This window comes from Strix aluco, chromosome 19, assembly GCF_031877795.1.
Source record: "Strix aluco isolate bStrAlu1 chromosome 19, bStrAlu1.hap1, whole genome shotgun sequence".
Taxonomy (NCBI): Eukaryota; Metazoa; Chordata; class Aves; order Strigiformes; family Strigidae; genus Strix; species Strix aluco.
Genome location: NC_133949.1, coordinates 2,606,066 through 2,622,633, shown reverse-complemented (window position 1 = coordinate 2,622,633; position 16,568 = coordinate 2,606,066).

Below are 16,568 nucleotides of genomic sequence, written 5' to 3'. Positions count from 1 at the left end.
AACAACTGTTACTGTTTTCTGCACAAAAGCGATTCTTGCGAAGCAATGTGAACACTTGGTTCCCAGGCACAGAGAAGGTGCTAGCAGGGAATTCTCTGCCTGCCTTTCCCCAGTGCTCTGCAAGCTCTCCAGGACAACATAGAATCTGGGGCTCTGTGCTTTCTTTAGTTCTGAACAAGTGTTACTGTTTTCTGCACAAAAGCGATTCTTGCGAAGCAATGTGAACAGGCACAGAGAAGGTGCTATCAGGGAATTCTCTGCCTGCCTTTCCCCAGTGCTCTGCAAGCTCTCCAGGACAACATAAAATCTGGGGCTCTGTGCTTTCTTTCCTTCTGAACAAGTGTTACTGTTTTCTGCACAAAAGCGATTCTGCGAAGCAATGTGAACAGGCACAGAGAAGGTGCTAGCAGGGAATTCTCTGCCTGCCTTTCCCCAATGCTCTGCAAGCTCTCCAGGACAACATAAAATCTGGGGCTCTGTGCTTTATTTCCTTCTGAACAAGTGTTACTGTTTTCTGCACAAAAGCGATTCTTGCGAAGCAATGTGAACACTTGGTTCCCAGGCACAGAGAAGGTGCTATCAGGGAATTCTCTGCCTGCCTTTCCCCAGTGCTCTGCAAGCTCTCCAGTACAACATAGAATCTGGGGCTCTGTGCTTTCTTTCGTTCTGAACAAGTGTTACTGTTTTCTGCACAAAAGCGATTCTGCGAAGCAATGTGAACAGGCACAGAGAAGGTGCTAGCAGGGAATTCTCTGCCTGCCTTTCCCCAGTGCTCTGCAAGCTCTCCAGGACAACATAGAATCTGGGGCTCTGTGCTTTCTTTCGTTCTGAACAACTGTTACTGTTTTCTGCACAAAAGCGATTCTTGCGAAGCAATGTGAACACTTCTGCTTCCCAGGCACAGAGAAGGTGCTAGCAGGGAATTCTCTGCCTGCCTTTCCCCAGTGCTCTGCAAGCTCTCCAGGACAACATAGAATCTGGGGCTCTGTGCTTTCTTTCCTTCTGAACAAGTGTTACTGTTTTCTGCACAAAAGCGATTCTGCGAAGCAATGTGAACAGGCACAGAGAAGGTGCTAGCAGGGAATTCTCTGCCTGCCTTTCCCCAATGCTCTGCAAGCTCTCCAGGACAACATAAAATCTGGGGCTCTGTGCTTTATTTCCTTCTGAACAAGTGTTACTGTTTTCTGCACAAAAGCGATTCTTGCGAAGCAATGTGAACACTTCTGCTTCCCAGGCACAGAGAAGGTGCTAGCAAGGAATTCTCTGCCTGCCTTTCCCCAGTGCTCTGCAAGCTCTCCAGGACAACATAAAATCTGGGGCTCTGTGCTTTCTTTCCTTCTGAACAAGTGTTACTGTTTTCTGCACAAAAGCGATTCTGCGAAGCAATGTGAACACTTCTGCTTCCCAGGCACAGAGAAGGTGCTAGCAGGGAATTCTCTGCCTGCCTTTCCCCAGTGCTCTGCAAGCTCTCCAGGACAACATAGAATCTGGGGCTCTGTGCTTTCTTTAGTTCTGAACAAGTGTTACTGTTTTCTAAAAAAAAGCGATTCTTGCGAAGCAATGTGAACAGGCACAGAGAAGGTGCTATCAGGGAATTCTCTGCCTGCCTTTCCCCAGTGCTCTGCAAGCTCTCCAGGACAACATAGAATCTGGGGCTCTGTGCTTTCTTTCCTTCTGAACAAGTGTTACTGTTTTCTGCACAAAAGCGATTCTGCGAAGCAATGTGAACACTTCTGCTTCCCAGGCACAGAGAAGGTGCTAGCAGGGAATTCTCTGCCTGCCTTTCCCCAGTGCTCTGCAAGCTCTCCAGGACAACATAAAATCTGGGGCTCTGTGCTTTCTTTCGTTCTGAACAAGTGTTACTGTTTTCTGCACAAAAGCGATTCTTGCGAAGCAATGTGAACACTTCTGGTTCCCAGGCACAGAGAACGTGCTAGCAGGGAATTCTCTGCCTGACTTTCCCCAGTGCTCTGCAAGCTCTCCAGGACAACATAGAATCTGGGGCTCTGTGCTTTCTTTCGTTCTGAACAAGTGTTACTGTTTTCTGCACAAAAGCGATTCTGCGAAGCAATGTGAACAGGCACAGAGAAGGTGCTAGCAGGGAATTCTCTGCCTGCCTTTCCCCAGTGCTCTGCAAGCTCTCCAGGACAACATAGAATCTGGGGCTCTGTGCTTTCTTTCGTTCTGAACAAGTGTTACTGTTTTCTGCACAAAAGCGATTCTGCGAAGCAATGTGAACAGGCACAGAGAAGGTGCTATCAGGGAATTCTCTGCCTGCCTTTCCCCAGTGCTCTGCAAGCTCTCCAGGACAACATAAAATCTGGGGCTCTGTGCTTTCTTTCCTTCTGAACAAGTGTTACTGTTTTCTGCACAAAAGCGATTCTTGCGAAGCAATGTGAACACTTGGTTCCCAGGCACAGAGAAGGTGCTATCAGGGAATTCTCTGCCTGCCTTTCCCCAGTGCTCTGCAATCTCTCCAGGACAACATAGAATCTGGGGCTCTGTGCTTTCTTTCCTTCTGAACAAGTGTTAGTGTTTTCTGCACAAAAGCGATTCTTGCGAAGCAATGTGAACACTTCTGCTTCCCAGGCACAGAGAAGGTGCTAGCAGGGAATTCTCTGCCTGCCTTTCCCCAGTGCTCTGCAAGCTCTCCAGGACAACATAGAATCTGGGGTTCTGTGCTTTCTTTAGTTCTGAACAAGTGTTACTGTTTTCTGCACAAAAGCGATTCTTGCGAAGCAATGTGAACAGGCACAGAGAAGGTGCTATCAGGGAATTCTCTGCCTGCCTTTCCCCAGTGCTCTGCAAGCTCTCCAGGACAACATAGAATCTGGGGCTCTGTGCTTTCTTTCCTTCTGAACAAGTGTTACTGTTTTCTGCACAAAAGCGATTCTTGCGAAGCAATGTGAACACTTCTGCTTCCCAGGCACAGAGAAGGTGCTAGCAGGGAATTCTCTGCCTGCCTTTCCCCAGTGCTCTGCAAGCTCTCCAGGACAACATAAAATCTGGGGCTCTGTGCTTTCTTTCCTTCTGAACAAGTGTTACTGTTTTCTGCACAAAAGCGATTCTTGCGAAGCAATGTGAACAGGCACAGAGAAGGTGCTATCAGGGAATTCTCTGCCTGCCTTTCCCCAATGCTCTGCAAGCTCTCCAGGACAACATAGAATCTGGGGCTCTGTGCTTTCTTTCCTTCTGAACAAGTGTTACTGTTTTCTGCACAAAAGCGATTCTTGCGAAGCAATGTGAACACTTCTGCTTCCCAGGCACAGAGAAGGTGCTAGCAGGGAATTCTCTGCCTGACTTTCCCCAGTGCTCTGCAAGCTCTCCAGGACAACATAGAATCTGGGGCTCTGTGCTTTCTTTCGTTCTGAACAAGTGATACTGTTTTCTGCACAAAAGCGATTCTGCGAAGCAATGTGAACAGGCACAGAGAAGGTGCTATCAGGGAATTCTCTGCCTGCCTTTCCCCAGTGCTCTGCAAGCTCTCCAGGACAACATAGAATCTGGGGCTCTGTGCTTTCTTTCGTTCTGAACAACTGTTACTGTTTTCTGCACAAAAGCGATTCTTGCGAAGCAATGTGAACACTTCTGCTTCCCAGGCACAGAGAAGGTGCTAGCAGGGAATTCTCTGCCTGCCTTTCCCCAGTGCTCTGCAAGCTCTCCAGGACAACATAGAATCTGGGGCTCTGTGCTTTCTTTCCTTCTGAACAAGTGTTACTGTTTTCTGCACAAAAGCGATTCTGCGAAGCAATGTGAACAGGCACAGAGAAGGTGCTATCAGGGAATTCTCTGCCTGCCTTTCCCCAGTGCTCTGCAAGCTCTCCAGGACAACATAAAATCTGGGGCTCTGTGCTTTCTTTCCTTCTGAACAAGTGTTAGTGTTTTCTGCACAAAAGCGATTCTTGCGAAGCAATGTGAACACTTCTGCTTCCCAGGCACAGAGAAGGTGCTAGCAAGGAATTCTCTACCTGCCTTTCCCCAGTGCTCTGCAAGCTCTCCAGGACAACATAAAATCTGGGGCTCTGTGCTTTCTTTCCTTCTGAACAAGTGTTACTGTTTTCTGCACAAAAGCGATTCTGCGAAGCAATGTGAACAGGCACAGAGAAGGTGCTATCAGGGAATTCTCTGCCTGCCTTTCCCCAGTGCTCTGCAAGCTCTCCAGGACAACATAAAATCTGGGGCTCTGTGCTTTCTTTCCTTCTGAACAAGTGTTACTGTTTTCTGCACAAAAGCGACACTTGAGAAGCAATGTGAACACTTCTGCTTCCCAGGCACAGAGAAGGTGCTAGCAGGGAATTCTCTGCCTGCCTTTCCCCAGTGCTCTGCAAGCTCTCCAGGACAACATAGAATCTGGGGCTCTGTGCTTTCTTTCGTTCTGAACAAGTGTTACTGTTTTCTGCACAAAAGCGATTCTGCGAAGCAATGTGAACAGGCACAGAGAAGGTGCTATCAGGGCATTCTCTGCCTGCCTTTCCCCAGTGCTCTGCAAGCTCTCCAGGACAACATAGAATCTGGGGCTCTGTGCTTTCTTTCCTTCTGAACAAGTGTTACTGTTTTCTGCACAAAAGCGATTCTGCGAAGCAATGTGAACACTTCTGCTTCCCAGGCACAGAGAAGGTGCTAGCAGGGAATTCTCTGCCTGCCTTTCCCCAGTGCTCTGCAAGCTCTCCAGGACAACATAAAATCTGGGGCTCTGTGCTTTCTTTCCTTCTGAACAAGTGTTACTGTTTTCTGCACAAAAGCGATTCTTGCGAAGCAATGTGAACACTTCTGGTTCCCAGGCACAGAGAACGTGCTAGCAGGGAATTCTCTGCCTGACTTTCCCCAGTGCTCTGCAAGCTCTCCAGGACAACATAGAATCTGGGGCTCTGTGCTTTCTTTCGTTCTGAACAAGTGTTACTGTTTTCTGCACAAAAGCGATTCTGCGAAGCAATGTGAACAGGCACAGAGAAGGTGCTAGCAGGGAATTCTCTGCCTGCCTTTCCCCAGTGCTCTGCAAGCTCTCCAGGACAACATAGAATCTGGGGCTCTGTGCTTTCTTTCGTTCTGAACAAGTGTTACTGTTTTCTGCACAAAAGCGATTCTGCGAAGCAATGTGAACAGGCACAGAGAAGGTGCTATCAGGGAATTCTCTGCCTGCCTTTCCCCAGTGCTCTGCAAGCTCTCCAGGACAACATAAAATCTGGGGCTCTGTGCTTTCTTTCCTTCTGAACAAGTGTTACTGTTTTCTGCACAAAAGCGATTCTTGCGAAGCAATGTGAACACTTGGTTCCCAGGCACAGAGAAGGTGCTATCAGGGAATTCTCTGCCTGCCTTTCCCCAGTGCTCTGCAAGCTCTCCAGGACAACATAGAATCTGGGGCTCTGTGCTTTCTTTCCTTCTGAACAAGTGTTAGTGTTTTCTGCACAAAAGCGATTCTTGCGAAGCAATGTGAACACTTCTGCTTCCCAGGCACAGAGAAGGTGCTAGCAGGGAATTCTCTGCCTGCCTTTCCCCAGTGCTCTGCAAGCTCTCCAGGACAACATAGAATCTGGGGTTCTGTGCTTTCTTTAGTTCTGAACAAGTGTTACTGTTTTCTGCACAAAAGCGATTCTTGCGAAGCAATGTGAACAGGCACAGAGAAGGTGCTATCAGGGAATTCTCTGCCTGCCTTTCCCCAGTGCTCTGCAAGCTCTCCAGGACAACATAGAATCTGGGGCTCTGTGCTTTCTTTCCTTCTGAACAAGTGTTAGTGTTTTCTGCACAAAAGCGATTCTTGCGAAGCAATGTGAACACTTCTGCTTCCCAGGCACAGAGAAGGTGCTAGCAGGGAATTCTCTGCCTGCCTTTCCCCAGTGCTCTGCAAGCTCTCCAGGACAACATAAAATCTGGGGCTCTGTGCTTTCTTTCCTTCTGAACAAGTGTTACTGTTTTCTGCACAAAAGCGATTCTTGCGAAGCAATGTGAACAGGCACAGAGAAGGTGCTATCAGGGAATTCTCTGCCTGCCTTTCCCCAATGCTCTGCAAGCTCTCCAGGACAACATAGAATCTGGGGCTCTGTGCTTTCTTTCCTTCTGAACAAGTGTTACTGTTTTCTGCACAAAAGCGATTCTTGCGAAGCAATGTGAACACTTCTGCTTCCCAGGCACAGAGAAGGTGCTAGCAGGGAATTCTCTGCCTGACTTTCCCCAGTGCTCTGCAAGCTCTCCAGGACAACATAGAATCTGGGGCTCTGTGCTTTCTTTCGTTCTGAACAAGTGATACTGTTTTCTGCACAAAAGCGATTCTGCGAAGCAATGTGAACAGGCACAGAGAAGGTGCTATCAGGGAATTCTCTGCCTGCCTTTCCCCAGTGCTCTGCAAGCTCTCCAGGACAACATAGAATCTGGGGCTCTGTGCTTTCTTTCGTTCTGAACAACTGTTACTGTTTTCTGCACAAAAGCGATTCTTGCGAAGCAATGTGAACACTTCTGCTTCCCAGGCACAGAGAAGGTGCTAGCAGGGAATTCTCTGCCTGCCTTTCCCCAGTGCTCTGCAAGCTCTCCAGGACAACATAGAATCTGGGGCTCTGTGCTTTCTTTCCTTCTGAACAAGTGTTACTGTTTTCTGCACAAAAGCGATTCTTGCGAAGCAATGTGAACAGGCACAGAGAAGGTGCTATCAGGGAATTCTCTGCCTGCCTTTCCCCAATGCTCTGCAAGCTCTCCAGGACAACATAGAATCTGGGGCTCTGTGCTTTCTTTCGTTCTGAACAAGTGTTACTGTTTTCTGCACAAAAGCGATTCTTGCGAAGCAATGTGAACACTTCTGCTTCCCAGGCACAGAGAAGGTGCTAGCAGGGAATTCTCTGCCTGACTTTCCCCAGTGCTCTGCAAGCTCTCCAGGACAACATAGAATCTGGGGCTCTGTGCTTTCTTTCGTTCTGAACAAGTGATACTGTTTTCTGCACAAAAGCGATTCTGCGAAGCAATGTGAACAGGCACAGAGAAGGTGCTATCAGGGAATTCTCTGCCTGCCTTTCCCCAGTGCTCTGCAAGCTCTCCAGGACAACATAGAATCTGGGGCTCTGTGCTTTCTTTCGTTCTGAACAACTGTTACTGTTTTCTGCACAAAAGCGATTCTTGCGAAGCAATGTGAACACTTCTGCTTCCCAGGCACAGAGAAGGTGCTAGCAGGGAATTCTCTGCCTGCCTTTCCCCAGTGCTCTGCAAGCTCTCCAGGACAACATAGAATCTGGGGCTCTGTGCTTTCTTTCCTTCTGAACAAGTGTTACTGTTTTCTGCACAAAAGCGATTCTGCGAAGCAATGTGAACAGGCACAGAGAAGGTGCTATCAGGGAATTCTCTGCCTGCCTTTCCCCAGTGCTCTGCAAGCTCTCCAGGACAACATAAAATCTGGGGCTCTGTGCTTTCTTTCCTTCTGAACAAGTGTTAGTGTTTTCTGCACAAAAGCGATTCTTGCGAAGCAATGTGAACACTTCTGCTTCCCAGGCACAGAGAAGGTGCTAGCAAGGAATTCTCTACCTGCCTTTCCCCAGTGCTCTGCAAGCTCTCCAGGACAACATAAAATCTGGGGCTCTGTGCTTTCTTTCCTTCTGAACAAGTGTTACTGTTTTCTGCACAAAAGCGATTCTGCGAAGCAATGTGAACACTTCTGCTTCCCAGGCACAGAGAAGGTGCTAGCAAGGAATTCTCTGCCTGCCTTTCCCCAGTGCTCTGCAAGCTCTCCAGGACAACAGCAAATCTGGGGCTCTGTGCTTTCTTTCCTTCTGAACAAGTGTTACTGTTTTCTGCACAAAAGCGATTCTGCGAAGCAATGTGAACAGGCACAGAGAAGGTGCTATCAGGGAATTCTCTGCCTGCCTTTCCCCAGTGCTCTGCAAGCTCTCCAGGACAACATAAAATCTGGGGCTCTGTGCTTTCTTTCCTTCTGAACAAGTGTTACTGTTTTCTGCACAAAAGCGACACTTGCGAAGCAATGTGAACACTTCTGCTTCCCAGGCACAGAGAAGGTGCTAGCAGGGAATTCTCTGCCTGCCTTTCCCCAGTGCTCTGCAAGCTCTCCAGGACAACATAGAATCTGGGGCTCTGTGCTTTCTTTCGTTCTGAACAAGTGTTAGTGTTTTCTGCACAAAAGCGATTCTGCGAAGCAATGTGAACAGGCACAGAGAAGGTCCTATCAGGGAATTCTCTGCCTGCCTTTCCCCAGTGCTCTGCAAGCTCTCCAGGACAACATAAAATCTGGGGCTCTGTGCTTTCTTTCCTTCTGAACAAGTGTTAGTGTTTTCTGCACAAAAGCGATTCTTGCGAAGCAATGTGAACACTTCTGCTTCCCAGGCACAGAGAAGGTGCTAGCAAGGAATTCTCTACCTGCCTTTCCCCAGTGCTCTGCAAGCTCTCCAGGACAACATAAAATCTGGGGCTCTGTGCTTTCTTTCCTTCTGAACAAGTGTTACTGTTTTCTGCACAAAAGCGATTCTTGCGAAGCAATGTGAACAGGCACAGAGAAGGTGCTATCAGGGAATTCTCTGCCTGCCTTTCCCCAATGCTCTGCAAGCTCTCCAGGACAACATAGAATCTGGGGCTCTGTGCTTTCTTTCCTTCTGAACAAGTGTTACTGTTTTCTGCACAAAAGCGATTCTTGCGAAGCAATGTGAACACTTCTGCTTCCCAGGCACAGAGAAGGTGCTAGCAGGGAATTCTCTGCCTGACTTTCCCCAGTGCTCTGCAAGCTCTCCAGGACAACATAGAATCTGGGGCTCTGTGCTTTCTTTCGTTCTGAACAAGTGATACTGTTTTCTGCACAAAAGCGATTCTGCGAAGCAATGTGAACAGGCACAGAGAAGGTGCTATCAGGGAATTCTCTGCCTGCCTTTCCCCAGTGCTCTGCAAGCTCTCCAGGACAACATAGAATCTGGGGCTCTGTGCTTTCTTTCGTTCTGAACAACTGTTACTGTTTTCTGCACAAAAGCGATTCTTGCGAAGCAATGTGAACACTTCTGCTTCCCAGGCACAGAGAAGGTGCTAGCAGGGAATTCTCTGCCTGCCTTTCCCCAGTGCTCTGCAAGCTCTCCAGGACAACATAGAATCTGGGGCTCTGTGCTTTCTTTCCTTCTGAACAAGTGTTACTGTTTTCTGCACAAAAGCGATTCTGCGAAGCAATGTGAACAGGCACAGAGAAGGTGCTATCAGGGAATTCTCTGCCTGCCTTTCCCCAGTGCTCTGCAAGCTCTCCAGGACAACATAAAATCTGGGGCTCTGTGCTTTCTTTCCTTCTGAACAAGTGTTAGTGTTTTCTGCACAAAAGCGATTCTTGCGAAGCAATGTGAACACTTCTGCTTCCCAGGCACAGAGAAGGTGCTAGCAAGGAATTCTCTTCCTGCCTTTCCCCAGTGCTCTGCAAGCTCTCCAGGACAACATAGAATCTGGGGCTCTGTGCTTTCTTTCCTTCTGAACAAGTGTTAGTGTTTTCTGCACAAAAGCGATTCTTGCGAAGCAATGTGAACACTTCTGCTTCCCAGGCACAGAGAAGGTGCTAGCAGGGAATTCTCTGCCTGCCTTTCCCCAGTGCTCTGCAAGCTCTCCAGGACAACATAGAATCTGGGGCTCTGTGCTTTCTTTAGTTCTGAACAAGTGTTACTGTTTTCTAAAAAAAAGCGATTCTTGCGAAGCAATGTGAACAGGCACAGAGAAGGTGCTATCAGGGAATTCTCTGCCTGCCTTTCCCCAGTGCTCTGCAAGCTCTCCAGGACAACATAGAATCTGGGGCTCTGTGCTTTCTTTCCTTCTGAACAAGTGTTACTGTTTTCTGCACAAAAGCGATTCTGCGAAGCAATGTGAACACTTCTGCTTCCCAGGCACAGAGAAGGTGCTAGCAGGGAATTCTCTGCCTGCCTTTCCCCAGTGCTCTGCAAGCTCTCCAGGACAACATAAAATCTGGGGCTCTGTGCTTTCTTTCGTTCTGAACAAGTGTTACTGTTTTCTGCACAAAAGCGATTCTTGCGAAGCAATGTGAACACTTCTGGTTCCCAGGCACAGAGAACGTGCTAGCAGGGAATTCTCTGCCTGCCTTTCCCCAGTGCTCTGCAAGCTCTCCAGGACAACATAGAATCTGGGGCTCTGTGCTTTCTTTCGTTCTGAACAAGTGTTACTGTTTTCTGCACAAAAGCGATTCTGCGAAGCAATGTGAACAGGCACAGAGAAGGTGCTAGCAGGGAATTCTCTGCCTGCCTTTCCCCAGTGCTCTGCAAGCTCTCCAGGACAACATAGAATCTGGGGCTCTGTGCTTTCTTTCGTTCTGAACAAGTGTTACTGTTTTCTGCACAAAAGCGATTCTGCGAAGCAATGTGAACAGGCACAGAGAAGGTGCTATCAGGGAATTCTCTGCCTGCCTTTCCCCAGTGCTCTGCAAGCTCTCCAGGACAACATAAAATCTGGGGCTCTGTGCTTTCTTTCCTTCTGAACAAGTGTTACTGTTTTCTGCACAAAAGCGATTCTTGCGAAGCAATGTGAACACTTGGTTCCCAGGCACAGAGAAGGTGCTATCAGGGAATTCTCTGCCTGCCTTTCCCCAGTGCTCTGCAAGCTCTCCAGGACAACATAGAATCTGGGGCTCTGTGCTTTCTTTCCTTCTGAACAAGTGTTAGTGTTTTCTGCACAAAAGCGATTCTTGCGAAGCAATGTGAACACTTCTGCTTCCCAGGCACAGAGAAGGTGCTAGCAGGGAATTCTCTGCCTGCCTTTCCCCAGTGCTCTGCAAGCTCTCCAGGACAACATAGAATCTGGGGTTCTGTGCTTTCTTTAGTTCTGAACAAGTGTTACTGTTTTCTGCACAAAAGCGATTCTTGCGAAGCAATGTGAACAGGCACAGAGAAGGTGCTATCAGGGAATTCTCTGCCTGCCTTTCCCCAGTGCTCTGCAAGCTCTCCAGGACAACATAGAATCTGGGGCTCTGTGCTTTCTTTCCTTCTGAACAAGTGTTAGTGTTTTCTGCACAAAAGCGATTCTTGCGAAGCAATGTGAACACTTCTGCTTCCCAGGCACAGAGAAGGTGCTAGCAGGGAATTCTCTGCCTGCCTTTCCCCAGTGCTCTGCAAGCTCTCCAGGACAACATAAAATCTGGGGCTCTGTGCTTTCTTTCCTTCTGAACAAGTGTTACTGTTTTCTGCACAAAAGCGATTCTTGCGAAGCAATGTGAACAGGCACAGAGAAGGTGCTATCAGGGAATTCTCTGCCTGCCTTTCCCCAATGCTCTGCAAGCTCTCCAGGACAACATAGAATCTGGGGCTCTGTGCTTTCTTTCCTTCTGAACAAGTGTTACTGTTTTCTGCACAAAAGCGATTCTTGCGAAGCAATGTGAACACTTCTGCTTCCCAGGCACAGAGAAGGTGCTAGCAGGGAATTCTCTGCCTGACTTACCCCAGTGCTCTGCAAGCTCTCCAGGACAACATAGAATCTGGGGCTCTGTGCTTTCTTTCGTTCTGAACAAGTGATACTGTTTTCTGCACAAAAGCGATTCTGCGAAGCAATGTGAACAGGCACAGAGAAGGTGCTATCAGGGAATTCTCTGCCTGCCTTTCCCCAGTGCTCTGCAAGCTCTCCAGGACAACATAGAATCTGGGGCTCTGTGCTTTCTTTCGTTCTGAACAACTGTTACTGTTTTCTGCACAAAAGCGATTCTTGCGAAGCAATGTGAACACTTCTGCTTCCCAGGCACAGAGAAGGTGCTAGCAGGGAATTCTCTGCCTGCCTTTCCCCAGTGCTCTGCAAGCTCTCCAGGACAACATAGAATCTGGGGCTCTGTGCTTTCTTTCCTTCTGAACAAGTGTTACTGTTTTCTGCACAAAAGCGATTCTGCGAAGCAATGTGAACAGGCACAGAGAAGGTGCTATCAGGGAATTCTCTGCCTGCCTTTCCCCAGTGCTCTGCAAGCTCTCCAGGACAACATAAAATCTGGGGCTCTGTGCTTTCTTTCCTTCTGAACAAGTGTTAGTGTTTTCTGCACAAAAGCGATTCTTGCGAAGCAATGTGAACACTTCTGCTTCCCAGGCACAGAGAAGGTGCTAGCAAGGAATTCTCTACCTGCCTTTCCCCAGTGCTCTGCAAGCTCTCCAGGACAACATAAAATCTGGGGCTCTGTGCTTTCTTTCCTTCTGAACAAGTGTTACTGTTTTCTGCACAAAAGCGATTCTGCGAAGCAATGTGAACACTTCTGCTTCCCAGGCACAGAGAAGGTGCTAGCAAGGAATTCTCTGCCTGCCTTTCCCCAGTGCTCTGCAAGCTCTCCAGGACAACAGCAAATCTGGGGCTCTGTGCTTTCTTTCCTTCTGAACAAGTGTTACTGTTTTCTGCACAAAAGCGATTCTGCGAAGCAATGTGAACAGGCACAGAGAAGGTGCTATCAGGGAATTCTCTGCCTGCCTTTCCCCAGTGCTCTGCAAGCTCTCCAGGACAACATAAAATCTGGGGCTCTGTGCTTTCTTTCCTTCTGAACAAGTGTTACTGTTTTCTGCACAAAAGCGACACTTGCGAAGCAATGTGAACACTTCTGCTTCCCAGGCACAGAGAAGGTGCTAGCAGGGAATTCTCTGCCTGCCTTTCCCCAGTGCTCTGCAAGCTCTCCAGGACAACATAGAATCTGGGGCTCTGTGCTTTCTTTCGTTCTGAACAAGTGTTACTGTTTTCTGCACAAAAGCGATTCTGCGAAGCAATGTGAACAGGCACAGAGAAGGTGCTATCAGGGAATTCTCTGCCTGCCTTTCCCCAGTGCTCTGCAAGCTCTCCAGGACAACAGCAAATCTGGGGCTCTGTGCTTTCTTTCGTTCTGAACAAGTGTTACTGTTTTCTGCACAAAAGCGATTCTTGCGAAGCAATGTGAACACTTCTGGTTCCCAGGCACAGAGAACGTGCTAGCAGGGAATTCTCTGCCTGACTTTCCCCAGTGCTCTGCAAGCTCTCCAGGACAACATAGAATCTGGGGCTCTGTGCTTTCTTTCGTTCTGAACAAGTGTTACTGTTTTCTGCACAAAAGCGATTCTGCGAAGCAATGTGAACAGGCACAGAGAAGGTGCTAGCAGGGAATTCTCTGCCTGCCTTTCCCCAGTGCTCTGCAAGCTCTCCAGGACAACATAGAATCTGGGGCTCTGTGCTTTCTTTCCTTCTGAACAAGTGTTAGTGTTTTCTGCACAAAAGCGATTCTTGCGAAGCAATGTGAACACTTCTGCTTCCCAGGCACAGAGAAGGTGCTAGCAGGGAATTCTCTGCCTGCCTTTCCCCAGTGCTCTGCAAGCTCTCCAGGACAACATAGAATCTGGGGTTCTGTGCTTTCTTTAGTTCTGAACAAGTGTTACTGTTTTCTGCACAAAAGCGATTCTTGCGAAGCAATGTGAACAGGCACAGAGAAGGTGCTATCAGGGAATTCTCTGCCTGCCTTTCCCCAGTGCTCTGCAAGCTCTCCAGGACAACATAGAATCTGGGGCTCTGTGCTTTCTTTCCTTCTGAACAAGTGTTAGTGTTTTCTGCACAAAAGCGATTCTTGCGAAGCAATGTGAACACTTCTGCTTCCCAGGCACAGAGAAGGTGCTAGCAGGGAATTCTCTGCCTGCCTTTCCCCAGTGCTCTGCAAGCTCTCCAGGACAACATAAAATCTGGGGCTCTGTGCTTTCTTTCCTTCTGAACAAGTGTTACTGTTTTCTGCACAAAAGCGATTCTTGCGAAGCAATGTGAACAGGCACAGAGAAGGTGCTATCAGGGAATTCTCTGCCTGCCTTTCCCCAATGCTCTGCAAGCTCTCCAGGACAACATAGAATCTGGGGCTCTGTGCTTTCTTTCCTTCTGAACAAGTGTTACTGTTTTCTGCACAAAAGCGATTCTTGCGAAGCAATGTGAACACTTCTGCTTCCCAGGCACAGAGAAGGTGCTAGCAGGGAATTCTCTGCCTGACTTTCCCCAGTGCTCTGCAAGCTCTCCAGGACAACATAGAATCTGGGGCTCTGTGCTTTCTTTCGTTCTGAACAAGTGATACTGTTTTCTGCACAAAAGCGATTCTGCGAAGCAATGTGAACAGGCACAGAGAAGGTGCTATCAGGGAATTCTCTGCCTGCCTTTCCCCAGTGCTCTGCAAGCTCTCCAGGACAACATAGAATCTGGGGCTCTGTGCTTTCTTTCGTTCTGAACAACTGTTACTGTTTTCTGCACAAAAGCGATTCTTGCGAAGCAATGTGAACACTTCTGCTTCCCAGGCACAGAGAAGGTGCTAGCAGGGAATTCTCTGCCTGCCTTTCCCCAGTGCTCTGCAAGCTCTCCAGGACAACATAGAATCTGGGGCTCTGTGCTTTCTTTCCTTCTGAACAAGTGTTACTGTTTTCTGCACAAAAGCGATTCTGCGAAGCAATGTGAACAGGCACAGAGAAGGTGCTATCAGGGAATTCTCTGCCTGCCTTTCCCCAGTGCTCTGCAAGCTCTCCAGGACAACATAAAATCTGGGGCTCTGTGCTTTCTTTCCTTCTGAACAAGTGTTAGTGTTTTCTGCACAAAAGCGATTCTTGCGAAGCAATGTGAACACTTCTGCTTCCCAGGCACAGAGAAGGTGCTAGCAAGGAATTCTCTACCTGCCTTTCCCCAGTGCTCTGCAAGCTCTCCAGGACAACATAAAATCTGGGGCTCTGTGCTTTCTTTCCTTCTGAACAAGTGTTACTGTTTTCTGCACAAAAGCGATTCTGCGAAGCAATGTGAACACTTCTGCTTCCCAGGCACAGAGAAGGTGCTAGCAAGGAATTCTCTGCCTGCCTTTCCCCAGTGCTCTGCAAGCTCTCCAGGACAACAGCAAATCTGGGGCTCTGTGCTTTCTTTCCTTCTGAACAAGTGTTACTGTTTTCTGCACAAAAGCGATTCTGCGAAGCAATGTGAACAGGCACAGAGAAGGTGCTATCAGGGAATTCTCTGCCTGCCTTTCCCCAGTGCTCTGCAAGCTCTCCAGGACAACATAAAATCTGGGGCTCTGTGCTTTCTTTCCTTCTGAACAAGTGTTACTGTTTTCTGCACAAAAGCGATTCTTGCGAAGCAATGTGAACACTTGGTTCCCAGGCACAGAGAAGGTGCTATCAGGGAATTCTCTGCCTGCCTTTCCCCAGTGCTCTGCAAGCTCTCCAGGACAACATAGAATCTGGGGCTCTGTGCTTTCTTTCCTTCTGAACAAGTGTTAGTGTTTTCTGCACAAAAGCGATTCTTGCGAAGCAATGTGAACACTTCTGCTTCCCAGGCACAGAGAAGGTGCTAGCAGGGAATTCTCTGCCTGCCTTTCCCCAGTGCTCTGCAAGCTCTCCAGGACAACATAGAATCTGGGGTTCTGTGCTTTCTTTAGTTCTGAACAAGTGTTACTGTTTTCTGCACAAAAGCGATTCTTGCGAAGCAATGTGAACAGGCACAGAGAAGGTGCTATCAGGGAATTCTCTGCCTGCCTTTCCCCAGTGCTCTGCAAGCTCTCCAGGACAACATAGAATCTGGGGCTCTGTGCTTTCTTTCCTTCTGAACAAGTGTTAGTGTTTTCTGCACAAAAGCGATTCTTGCGAAGCAATGTGAACACTTCTGCTTCCCAGGCACAGAGAAGGTGCTAGCAGGGAATTCTCTGCCTGCCTTTCCCCAGTGCTCTGCAAGCTCTCCAGGACAACATAAAATCTGGGGCTCTGTGCTTTCTTTCCTTCTGAACAAGTGTTACTGTTTTCTGCACAAAAGCGATTCTTGCGAAGCAATGTGAACAGGCACAGAGAAGGTGCTATCAGGGAATTCTCTGCCTGCCTTTCCCCAATGCTCTGCAAGCTCTCCAGGACAACATAGAATCTGGGGCTCTGTGCTTTCTTTCCTTCTGAACAAGTGTTACTGTTTTCTGCACAAAAGCGATTCTTGCGAAGCAATGTGAACACTTCTGCTTCCCAGGCACAGAGAAGGTGCTAGCAGGGAATTCTCTGCCTGACTTTCCCCAGTGCTCTGCAAGCTCTCCAGGACAACATAGAATCTGGGGCTCTGTGCTTTCTTTCGTTCTGAACAAGTGATACTGTTTTCTGCACAAAAGCGATTCTGCGAAGCAATGTGAACAGGCACAGAGAAGGTGCTATCAGGGAATTCTCTGCCTGCCTTTCCCCAGTGCTCTGCAAGCTCTCCAGGACAACATAGAATCTGGGGCTCTGTGCTTTCTTTCGTTCTGAACAACTGTTACTGTTTTCTGCACAAAAGCGATTCTTGCGAAGCAATGTGAACACTTCTGCTTCCCAGGCACAGAGAAGGTGCTAGCAGGGAATTCTCTGCCTGCCTTTCCCCAGTGCTCTGCAAGCTCTCCAGGACAACATAGAATCTGGGGCTCTGTGCTTTCTTTCCTTCTGAACAAGTGTTACTGTTTTCTGCACAAAAGCGATTCTGCGAAGCAATGTGAACAGGCACAGAGAAGGTGCTATCAGGGAATTCTCTGCCTGCCTTTCCCCAGTGCTCTGCAAGCTCTCCAGGACAACATAAAATCTGGGGCTCTGTGCTTTCTTTCCTTCTGAACAAGTGTTAGTGTTTTCTGCACAAAAGCGATTCTTGCGAAGCAATGTGAA